This window comes from Ambystoma mexicanum, chromosome 14, assembly GCF_040938575.1.
Source record: "Ambystoma mexicanum isolate Mex_15411 chromosome 14, UKY_AmexF1_1, whole genome shotgun sequence".
In the NCBI taxonomy this organism is placed as follows: Eukaryota; Metazoa; Chordata; class Amphibia; order Caudata; family Ambystomatidae; genus Ambystoma; species Ambystoma mexicanum.
Genome location: NC_090940.1, coordinates 643,999,885 through 644,011,902, shown reverse-complemented (window position 1 = coordinate 644,011,902; position 12,018 = coordinate 643,999,885).

Here is a 12,018-nt window from a genome sequence, read left to right as displayed (position 1 = left end):
CCAGGCTCCCACTCATGTCCCCCTGCACCCCCACCCTCCAGCAGTCAGGGGAAACCTCCACCAGGCCCCCACTCATGTCCAACACATGTCCCCCTACACCCCCACCCCCCAGCAGTGCAGGGCAAGCTCCACCAGGCCCCCACTCATGTCTCCCATCACCCCACCCCCCAGCAGTCAGGGGCACCCTCCACCAGGCCCCCACTCATGTCTCCCATCACCCCCACCCACCAGCATCCAGGGGCACCCTCCACCAGGCTCCCACTCATGTCCCCCTGCACCCCACCCCCCAGCAGTCAGGGGCAACCTCCACCAGGCCCCCACTCATGTCCAACTCATGTCCCCCTGCACCCCCACCCCCCCAGCAGTGCAGGGCACCCTCCACCAGGCCCCCACTCATGTCCAACTCATGTCTCCCATCACCCCCATCCCCCAGCAGTGCAGGGCACCTTCCACCAGGCCCCCACTCATGTCTCCGATCACTCCCACCCCCCAGCAGTAAGGGGCACCATCCACCAGGCCCCCACTCATGTCCCCCTGCACCCCTACCCCCCAGCAGTCAGGGGCACCCTCCACCAGGCCCCCACTCATGTCTCCCATCACCCCCACCCCCCAGCATCCAGGGGCACACCCCACCAGGCCCCCACTCATGTCTCCCATCACCCCCATGCCCCAGCAGTGCAGGGCACCCTCCACCAGGCCCCCACTCATGTCTCCCATCACCCCCACCCCCCAGCAGTCAGGGGCACCCTCCACCAGGCCCCCACTCATGTCTCCCATCACCCCCACCCCCCAGCACCCAGGGGCACCCTCCACCAGGCCCCCACTCATGTCCAACTCATGTCTCCCAGCACCCCCACCCCCCAGCAGTCAGGGGCACCCTCCACCAGGCCCCCACTCATGTCTCCCATCACCCCCACCCCCCAGCACCCAGGGGCACCCTCCACCAGGTCCCCACTCATGTCCAACTCATGTCTCCCAGCACCCCCACCCCCCAGCAGTCAGGGGCAACCTCCACCAGGCCCCCACTCATGTTCAACTCATGTCTCCCAGCACCCCCAGCCCCCAGCAGTCAGGGGCACCCTCCACCAGGCCCCCACTCATGTCTCCCACCACCCTCACCCCCCCAGCATCCAGGGGCACCCTCCACCAGGCCCCCACTCATGTCCCCCTGCACCCCCACCCCCCAGCAGTCAGGGGCACCCTCCACCAGGCCCCCACTCATGTCCAACTTATGTCCCCCTGCACCCCCACCCCCCAGCAGTGCAGGGCACCCTACACCAGGCCCCCACTCATGTCCAACTCATGTCTCCCATCACCCCCACCCCCCAGCAGTGCATGGCACCCTCCACCAGGCCCCCACTCATGCCTCCCATCACCCCCACCCCCAGCATCAGGGGCACCCTCCACCAGGCCCCCACTCATGTCTCCCATCACCCCCACCCCCCAGCATCCAGGGGCACCCTCCACCAGGCCCCCACTCATGTCTAACATCACCCTCACCCTCCAGCAGTGCAGGGCACCCTCCACCAGGCCCCCACTCATGTCCCCCTGGACCCCCACCCCCAGCATCAAGGGGCACCCTCCACCAGGCCCCCACACATGTCCAACTCATGTCCCCCTGCACCCCCACCCCCCAGCAGTGCAGGGCACCCTCCACCAGGCCCCCACTCATGTCTCCCATCACCCCCACCCCCCAGCATCCAGAGGCACCCTCCACCAGGCCCCCACTCATGTCTCCCATCACCCCCACCCCCGAGCATCCAGGGGCACCCTCCACCAGGCCCCCACTCATGTCTCCCAGTACCCCCACCCCCCAGCAGTGCAGGGCACCCTCCACCAGGCCCCCACTCCTGTCCCTCTGCACCCCCACCCCCCAGCATCCAGGGGCACCCTCCACCAGGCCCCCACTCATGTCCAACTCATGTTCCCCTGCACCCCTACCCCCCAGCAGTGCAGGGCACCCTCCACCAGGCCCCCACTCATGTCCAACTCATGTCTCCCATCACCCCCACCCCCCAGCAGTGCAGGGCACCCTCCACCAGGCCCCCACTCATGTCTCCCATCACCCCCACCCCCCAGCATCCAGGGGCACCCTCCTCCAGGCCCCCCACTCATGTCTCCCATCACCCCCACCCCCCAGCATCCAGGGGCACCCTCCACCAGGCCCCCACTCATGTCTCCCATCACCCCGACCCCCCAGCAGTGCAGGGCACCCTCCACCAGGCCCCCACTCATGTCTCCCATCACCCCCACCCCCCAGCAGTCAGGGGCACCCTCTACCAGGCCCCCACTCATGTCTCCCATAACCCCCACCCACCAGCATTCAGGGGCACCCTCCACCAGGCCCCCACTCATGTCCAACTCATGTCTCCCAGCACCCCCACCCCCCAGCAGTCAGGGGCCCCCTCCACCAGGCCCCCACTCATGTCTCCCATCACCCCCACCCCCCGGCAGTGCAGGGCGCCCTCCACCAAGCCCCACTCATGTCCAACTCATGTTTCCCACCACCCCCACCCCCCAGCATCCAGTGGCACCCTCCACCAGGCCCCCACTCATGTCCCCCTGCACCCCCACCCCCCAGCAGTCAGGGGCACCCTCCACCAGGCCCCCACTCATGTCCGACTCATGTCCCCCTGCACCCCCACCCCCCAGCAGTGCAGGGCACCCTCCACCAGGCGCCCACTCATGTCCAACGCATGTCTCCCATCACCCCCACCCCCCAGCAGTGCTGGGCACCCTCCACCAGGCACCCACTCATGTCTTTACCGTCACCCCCACCCCCCAGCATCCAGGGGCACCCTCCACCAGGCCCCCACTCATGTCTCCCATCACCCCCACCCCCCAGCATCCAGGGGCACCCTCCACCAGGTCCCCACTCATGTCTCCCATCACCCCACCCCCCAGCAGTGCAGGGCACCCTCCACCAGGCCCCCACGCATGTCCCCCTGCACCCCCACCCCCCAGCATCCAGGGGCACCCTCCACCAGCCCCCACTCATGTCCAACTCATGTCCCCCTGCACCACCACCCCCCAGCAGTGCAGGGCACCCTCCACCAGGCCCCCACTCATCTCCAACTCATGTCTCCCATCACCCCCACCCCCCAGCAGTGCAGGGCACCCTCCACCAGGCCCCCACTCATGTCCCCATCACCCCCACCTCCCAGCAGTTAGGGGCACCCTCCACCAGGCCCCCACTCATGTCCCCCTGCACCCCAACCCCCAGCAGTCAGGGGCACCCTCCACCAGGCCCCCACTCATGTCTCCCATCACCCCCACCCCCCAGCAGTCAGAGGCACCCTCCACCAGGCCCCCACTCATGTCTCCCTGCACCCCCACCCCCCAGCAGTGCAGGGCACCCTCCACCAGGCCCCCACTCATGTCCAAATCATGTCCCCCTGCACCCCCACCCCCCAGCATCCAGGGGCACCCTCCACCAGGCCCCCACTCATGTCCAACTCATGTCTCCCACCACCCCCACCCCCCAGCAGTCAGGGGCACCCTCCACCAGGCCCCCACTCATGTCTCCCTACACCCCCACCCCCCAGCAGTGCAGGGAACCCTCCACCAGGCCCCCACTCATGTCCAACTCATGTCCCCCTGCACCCCCAGCCCCCAGCATCCAGGGGCACCCTCCACCAGGCCCCCACTCATGTCTCCCATCACCCCCACCCCCCAGCATCCAGAGGCACCCTCCACCAGGCCCCCACTCATGTCTCCCATCACCCCCACCCCCGAGCATCCAGGGGCACCCTCCACCAGGCCCCCACTCATGTCTCCCAGTACCCCCACCCCCCAGCAGTGCAGGGCACCCTCCACCAGGCCCCCACTCCTGTCCCTCTGCACCCCCACCCCCCAGCATCCAGGGGCACCCTCCACCAGGCCCCCACTCATGTCCAACTCATGTCCCCCTGCACCCCTACCCCCCAGCAGTGCAGGGCACCCTCCACCAGGCCCCCACTCATGTCCAACTCATGTCTCCCATCACCCCCACCCCCCAGCAGTGCAGGGCACCCTCCACCAGGCCCCCACTCATGTCTCCCATCACCCCCACCCCCCAGCATCCAGGGGCACCCTCCACCAGGCCCCCACTCATATCTCCCATCACCCCGACCCCCCAGCAGTGCAGGGCACCCTCCACCAGGCCCCCACTCATGTCTCCCATCACCCCCACCCCCGAGCAGTCAGGGGCACCCTCTACCAGGCCCCCACTCATGTCTCCCATAACCCCCACCCACCAGCATTCAGGGGCACCCTCCACCAGGCCCCCACTCATGTCCAATTCATGTCTCCCAGCACCCCCACCCCCCAGCAGTCAGGGGCCCCCTCCACCAGGCCCCCACTCATGTCTCCCATCACCCCACCCCCCGGCAGTGCAGGGCACCCTCCACCAAGCCCCACTCATGTCCAACTCATGTTTCCCACCACCCCCACCCCCCAGCATCCAGGGGCACCCTCCACCAGGCCCCCACTCATGTCCCCCTGCACCCCCACCCCCCAGCAGTCAGGGGCACCCTCCACCAGGCCCCCACTCATGTCCGACTCATGTCCCCCTGCACCCCCACCCCCCAGCAGTGCAGGGCACCATCCACCAGGCGCCCACTCATGTCCAACGCATGTCTCCCATCCCCCCCACCCCCCAGCAGTGCTGGGCACCCTCCACCAGGCCCCCACTCATGTCTTTACCGTCACCCCCACCCCCCAGCATCCAGGGGCACCCTCCACCAGGCCCCCACTCATGTCTCCCATCACCCCCACCCCCAGCATCCAGTGGCACCCTCCACCAGGTCCCCACTCATGTCTCCCATCACCCCGCCCCCCAGCAGTGCAGGGCACCCTCCACCAGGCCCCCACGCATGTCCCCCTGCACCCCCACCCCCCAGCATCCAGGGGCACCCTCCACCAGCCCCCACTCATGTCCAACTCATGTCCCCCTGCACCACCACCCCCCAGCAGTGCAGGGCACCCTCCACCAGGCCCCCACTCATGTCCAACTCATGTCTCCCATCACCCCCACCCCCCAGCAGTGCAGGGCACCCTCCACCAGGCCCCCACTCATTTCCCCATCACCCCCACCTCCCAGCAGTTAGGGGCACCCTCCACCAGGCCCCCACTCATGTCCCCCTGCACCCCAACCCCCAGCAGTCAGGGGCACCCTCCACCAGGCCCCCACTCATGTCTCCCATCACCCCCACCCCCCAGTAGTCAGAGGCACCCTCCACCAGGCCCCCACTCATGTCTCCCTGCACCCCCACCCCCCAGCAGTGCAGGGCACCCTCCACCAGGCCCCCACTCATGTCCAAATCATGTTCCCCTGCACCCCCACCCCCCAGCATCCAGGGGCACCCTCCACCAGGCCCCCACTCATGTCCAACTCATGTCTCCCACCACCCCCACCCCCCAGCAGTCAGGGGCACCCTCCACCAGGCCCCCACTCATGTCTCCCATCACCCCCACCCCCCAGCAGTGCAGGGAACCCTCCACCAGGCCCCCACTCATGTCCAACTCATGTCCCCCTGCACCCCCAGCCCCCAGCATCCAGGGGCACCCTCCACCAGGCCCCCACTCATTTCTCCCATTACCCCCACCCCCCAGCATCAAGGGGCACCCTCCACCAGGCCCCCACTCATGTCTCCCATCACCCCCACCCCCAGCATCCAGGGGCACCCTCCACCAGGCCCCCACTCATGTCCAACTCATGTCCCCCTGCACCCCCACCCCCCAGCATCCAGGGGCACACTCCACCAGGCCCCCACTCATGTCTCCCATCACCCCCACCCCCCAGCAGTGCAGGGCATGCTCCACCAGGCCCCCACTCATGTCTCCCATCACCCCCACCGCCCAGCAGTCAGGGGCACCTTCCCCCAGGCCCCCACTCATGTCCCCCTGCACCCCCACCCCCCAGCAGTCAGGGGCACCCTCCACCACGCCCCCACTCATGTCCGACTCATGTCCCCCTGCACCCCCACCCCCCAGCAGTGCAGGGCACCCTCCACCAGGCGCCCACTCATGTCCAACGCATGTCTCCCATCACCCCCACCCCCCAGCAGTGCTGGGCACCCTCCACCAGGCCCCCACTCATGTCTTTACCGTCACCCCCACCCCCCAGCATCCAGGGGCACCCTCCACCAGGCCCCCACTCATGTCTCCCATCACCCCCACCCCCCAGCATCCAGGGGCACCCTCCACCAGGTCCCCACTCATGTCTCCCATCACCCCACCCCCCAGCAGTGCAGGGCACCCTCCACCAGGCCCCCACGCATGTCCCCCTGCACCCCCACCCCCCAGCATCCAGGGGCACCCTCCACCAGCCCCCACTCATGTCCAACTCATGTCCCCCTGCACCACCACCCCCCAGCAGTGCAGGGCACCCTCCACCAGGCCCCCACTCATCTCCAACTCATGTCTCCCATCACCCCCACCCCCCAGCAGTGCAGGGCACCCTCCACCAGGCCCCCACTCATGTCCCCATCACCCCCACCTCCCAGCAGTTAGGGGCACCCTACACCAGGCCCCCACTCATGTCCCCCTGCACCCCAACCCCCAGCAGTCAGGGGCACCCTCCACCAGGCCCCCACTCATGTCTCCCATCACCCCCACCCCCCAGCAGTCAGAGGCACCCTCCACCAGGCCCCCACTCATGTCTCCCTGCACCCCCACCCCCCAGCAGTGCAGGGCACCCTCCACCAGGCCCCCACTCATGTCCAAATCATGTCCCCCTGCACCCCCACCCCCCAGCATCCAGGGGCACCCTCCACCAGGCCCCCACTCATGTCCAACTCATGTTCCCCTGCACCCCTACCCCCCAGCAGTGCAGGGCACCCTCCACCAGGCCCCCACTCATGTCCAACTCATGTCTCCCATCACCCCCACCCCCCAGCAGTGCAGGGCACCCTCCACCAGGCCCCCACTCATGTCTCCCATCACCCCCACCCCCCAGCATCCAGGGGCACCCTCCTCCAGGCCCCCCACTCATGTCTCCCATCACCCCCACCCCCCAGCATCCAGGGGCACCCTCCACCAGGCCCCCACTCATGTCTCCCATCACCCCGACCCCCCAGCAGTGCAGGGCACCCTCCACCAGGCCCCCACTCATGTCTCCCATCACCCCCACCCCCCAGCAGTCAGGGGCACCCTCTACCAGGCCCCCACTCATGTCTCCCATAACCCCCACCCACCAGCATTCAGGGGCACCCTCCACCAGGCCCCCACTCATGTCCAACTCATGTCTCCCAGCACCCCCACCCCCCAGCAGTCAGGGGCCCCCTCCACCAGGCCCCCACTCATGTCTCCCATCACCCCCACCCCCCGGCAGTGCAGGGCGCCCTCCACCAAGCCCCACTCATGTCCAACTCATGTTTCCCACCACCCCCACCCCCCAGCATCCAGTGGCACCCTCCACCAGGCCCCCACTCATGTCCCCCTGCACCCCCACCCCCCAGCAGTCAGGGGCACCCTCCACCAGGCCCCCACTCATGTCCGACTCATGTCCCCCTGCACCCCCACCCCCCAGCAGTGCAGGGCACCCTCCACCAGGCGCCCACTCATGTCCAACGCATGTCTCCCATCACCCCCACCCCCCAGCAGTGCTGGGCACCCTCCACCAGGCACCCACTCATGTCTTTACCGTCACCCCCACCCCCCAGCATCCAGGGGCACCCTCCACCAGGCCCCCACTCATGTCTCCCATCACCCCCACCCCCCAGCATCCAGGGGCACCCTCCACCAGGTCCCCACTCATGTCTCCCATCACCCCACCCCCCAGCAGTGCAGGGCACCCTCCACCAGGCCCCCACGCATGTCCCCCTGCACCCCCACCCCCCAGCATCCAGGGGCACCCTCCACCAGCCCCCACTCATGTCCAACTCATGTCCCCCTGCACCACCACCCCCCAGCAGTGCAGGGCACCCTCCACCAGGCCCCCACTCATCTCCAACTCATGTCTCCCATCACCCCCACCCCCCAGCAGTGCAGGGCACCCTCCACCAGGCCCCCACTCATGTCCCCATCACCCCCACCTCCCAGCAGTTAGGGGCACCCTCCACCAGGCCCCCACTCATGTCCCCCTGCACCCCAACCCCCAGCAGTCAGGGGCACCCTCCACCAGGCCCCCACTCATGTCTCCCATCACCCCCACCCCCCAGCAGTCAGAGGCACCCTCCACCAGGCCCCCACTCATGTCTCCCTGCACCCCCACCCCCCAGCAGTGCAGGGCACCCTCCACCAGGCCCCCACTCATGTCCAAATCATGTCCCCCTGCACCCCCACCCCCCAGCATCCAGGGGCACCCTCCACCAGGCCCCCACTCATGTCCAACTCATGTCTCCCACCACCCCCACCCCCCAGCAGTCAGGGGCACCCTCCACCAGGCCCCCACTCATGTCTCCCTACACCCCCACCCCCCAGCAGTGCAGGGAACCCTCCACCAGGCCCCCACTCATGTCCAACTCATGTCCCCCTGCACCCCCAGCCCCCAGCATCCAGGGGCACCCTCCACCAGGCCCCCACTCATGTCTCCCATCACCCCCACCCCCCAGCATCCAGAGGCACCCTCCACCAGGCCCCCACTCATGTCTCCCATCACCCCCACCCCCGAGCATCCAGGGGCACCCTCCACCAGGCCCCCACTCATGTCTCCCAGTACCCCCACCCCCCAGCAGTGCAGGGCACCCTCCACCAGGCCCCCACTCCTGTCCCTCTGCACCCCCACCCCCCAGCATCCAGGGGCACCCTCCACCAGGCCCCCACTCATGTCCAACTCATGTCCCCCTGCACCCCTACCCCCCAGCAGTGCAGGGCACCCTCCACCAGGCCCCCACTCATGTCCAACTCATGTCTCCCATCACCCCCACCCCCCAGCAGTGCAGGGCACCCTCCACCAGGCCCCCACTCATGTCTCCCATCACCCCCACCCCCCAGCATCCAGGGGCACCCTCCACCAGGCCCCCACTCATATCTCCCATCACCCCGACCCCCCAGCAGTGCAGGGCACCCTCCACCAGGCCCCCACTCATGTCTCCCATCACCCCCACCCCCGAGCAGTCAGGGGCACCCTCTACCAGGCCCCCACTCATGTCTCCCATAACCCCCACCCACCAGCATTCAGGGGCACCCTCCACCAGGCCCCCACTCATGTCCAATTCATGTCTCCCAGCACCCCCACCCCCCAGCAGTCAGGGGCCCCCTCCACCAGGCCCCCACTCATGTCTCCCATCACCCCACCCCCCGGCAGTGCAGGGCACCCTCCACCAAGCCCCACTCATGTCCAACTCATGTTTCCCACCACCCCCACCCCCCAGCATCCAGGGGCACCCTCCACCAGGCCCCCACTCATGTCCCCCTGCACCCCCACCCCCCAGCAGTCAGGGGCACCCTCCACCAGGCCCCCACTCATGTCCGACTCATGTCCCCCTGCACCCCCACCCCCCAGCAGTGCAGGGCACCATCCACCAGGCGCCCACTCATGTCCAACGCATGTCTCCCATCCCCCCCACCCCCCAGCAGTGCTGGGCACCCTCCACCAGGCCCCCACTCATGTCTTTACCGTCACCCCCACCCCCCAGCATCCAGGGGCACCCTCCACCAGGCCCCCACTCATGTCTCCCATCACCCCCACCCCCAGCATCCAGTGGCACCCTCCACCAGGTCCCCACTCATGTCTCCCATCACCCCGCCCCCCAGCAGTGCAGGGCACCCTCCACCAGGCCCCCACGCATGTCCCCCTGCACCCCCACCCCCCAGCATCCAGGGGCACCCTCCACCAGCCCCCACTCATGTCCAACTCATGTCCCCCTGCACCACCACCCCCCAGCAGTGCAGGGCACCCTCCACCAGGCCCCCACTCATGTCCAACTCATGTCTCCCATCACCCCCACCCCCCAGCAGTGCAGGGCACCCTCCACCAGGCCCCCACTCATTTCCCCATCACCCCCACCTCCCAGCAGTTAGGGGCACCCTCCACCAGGCCCCCACTCATGTCCCCCTGCACCCCAACCCCCAGCAGTCAGGGGCACCCTCCACCAGGCCCCCACTCATGTCTCCCATCACCCCCACCCCCCAGTAGTCAGAGGCACCCTCCACCAGGCCCCCACTCATGTCTCCCTGCACCCCCACCCCCCAGCAGTGCAGGGCACCCTCCACCAGGCCCCCACTCATGTCCAAATCATGTTCCCCTGCACCCCCACCCCCCAGCATCCAGGGGCACCCTCCACCAGGCCCCCACTCATGTCCAACTCATGTCTCCCACCACCCCCACCCCCCAGCAGTCAGGGGCACCCTCCACCAGGCCCCCACTCATGTCTCCCATCACCCCCACCCCCCAGCAGTGCAGGGAACCCTCCACCAGGCCCCCACTCATGTCCAACTCATGTCCCCCTGCACCCCCAGCCCCCAGCATCCAGGGGCACCCTCCACCAGGCCCCCACTCATTTCTCCCATTACCCCCACCCCCCAGCATCAAGGGGCACCCTCCACCAGGCCCCCACTCATGTCTCCCATCACCCCCACCCCCAGCATCCAGGGGCACCCTCCACCAGGCCCCCACTCATGTCCAACTCATGTCCCCCTGCACCCCCACCCCCCAGCATCCAGGGGCACACTCCACCAGGCCCCCACTCATGTCTCCCATCACCCCCACCCCCCAGCAGTGCAGGGCATGCTCCACCAGGCCCCCACTCATGTCTCCCATCACCCCCACCGCCCAGCAGTCAGGGGCACCTTCCCCCAGGCCCCCACTCATGTCCCCCTGCACCCCCACCCCCCAGCAGTCAGGGGCACCCTCCACCACGCCCCCACTCATGTCCGACTCATGTCCCCCTGCACCCCCACCCCCCAGCAGTGCAGGGCACCCTCCACCAGGCGCCCACTCATGTCCAACGCATGTCTCCCATCACCCCCACCCCCCAGCAGTGCTGGGCACCCTCCACCAGGCCCCCACTCATGTCTTTACCGTCACCCCCACCCCCCAGCATCCAGGGGCACCCTCCACCAGGCCCCCACTCATGTCTCCCATCACCCCCACCCCCCAGCATCCAGGGGCACCCTCCACCAGGTCCCCACTCATGTCTCCCATCACCCCACCCCCCAGCAGTGCAGGGCACCCTCCACCAGGCCCCCACGCATGTCCCCCTGCACCCCCACCCCCCAGCATCCAGGGGCACCCTCCACCAGCCCCCACTCATGTCCAACTCATGTCCCCCTGCACCACCACCCCCCAGCAGTGCAGGGCACCCTCCACCAGGCCCCCACTCATCTCCAACTCATGTCTCCCATCACCCCCACCCCCCAGCAGTGCAGGGCACCCTCCACCAGGCCCCCACTCATGTCCCCATCACCCCCACCTCCCAGCAGTTAGGGGCACCCTACACCAGGCCCCCACTCATGTCCCCCTGCACCCCAACCCCCAGCAGTCAGGGGCACCCTCCACCAGGCCCCCACTCATGTCTCCCATCACCCCCACCCCCCAGCAGTCAGAGGCACCCTCCACCAGGCCCCCACTCATGTCTCCCTGCACCCCCACCCCCCAGCAGTGCAGGGCACCCTCCACCAGGCCCCCACTCATGTCCAAATCATGTCCCCCTGCACCCCCACCCCCCAGCATCCAGGGGCACCCTCCACCAGGCCCCCCACTCATGTCCAACATGTCTCCCACCACCCCCACCCCCCCAGCAGTCAGGGGCACCCCTCCACCAGGCCCCCACTCATGTCTCCCTACACCCCCACCCCCCAGCAGTGCAGGGAACCCTCCACCAGGCCCCCACTCATGTCCAACTCATGTCCCCCTGCACCCCCAGCCCCCAGCATCCAGGGGCACCCTCCACCAGGCCCCCACTCATGTCTCCCATCACCCCCACCCCCCAGCATCCAGAGGCACCCTCCACCAGGCCCCCACTCATGTCTCCCATCACCCCCACCCCCGAGCATCAAGGGGCACCCTCCACCAGGCCCCCACTCATGTCTCCCAGTACCCCCACCCCCCAGCAGTGCAGGGCACCCTCCACCAGGCCCCCACTCCTGTCCCTC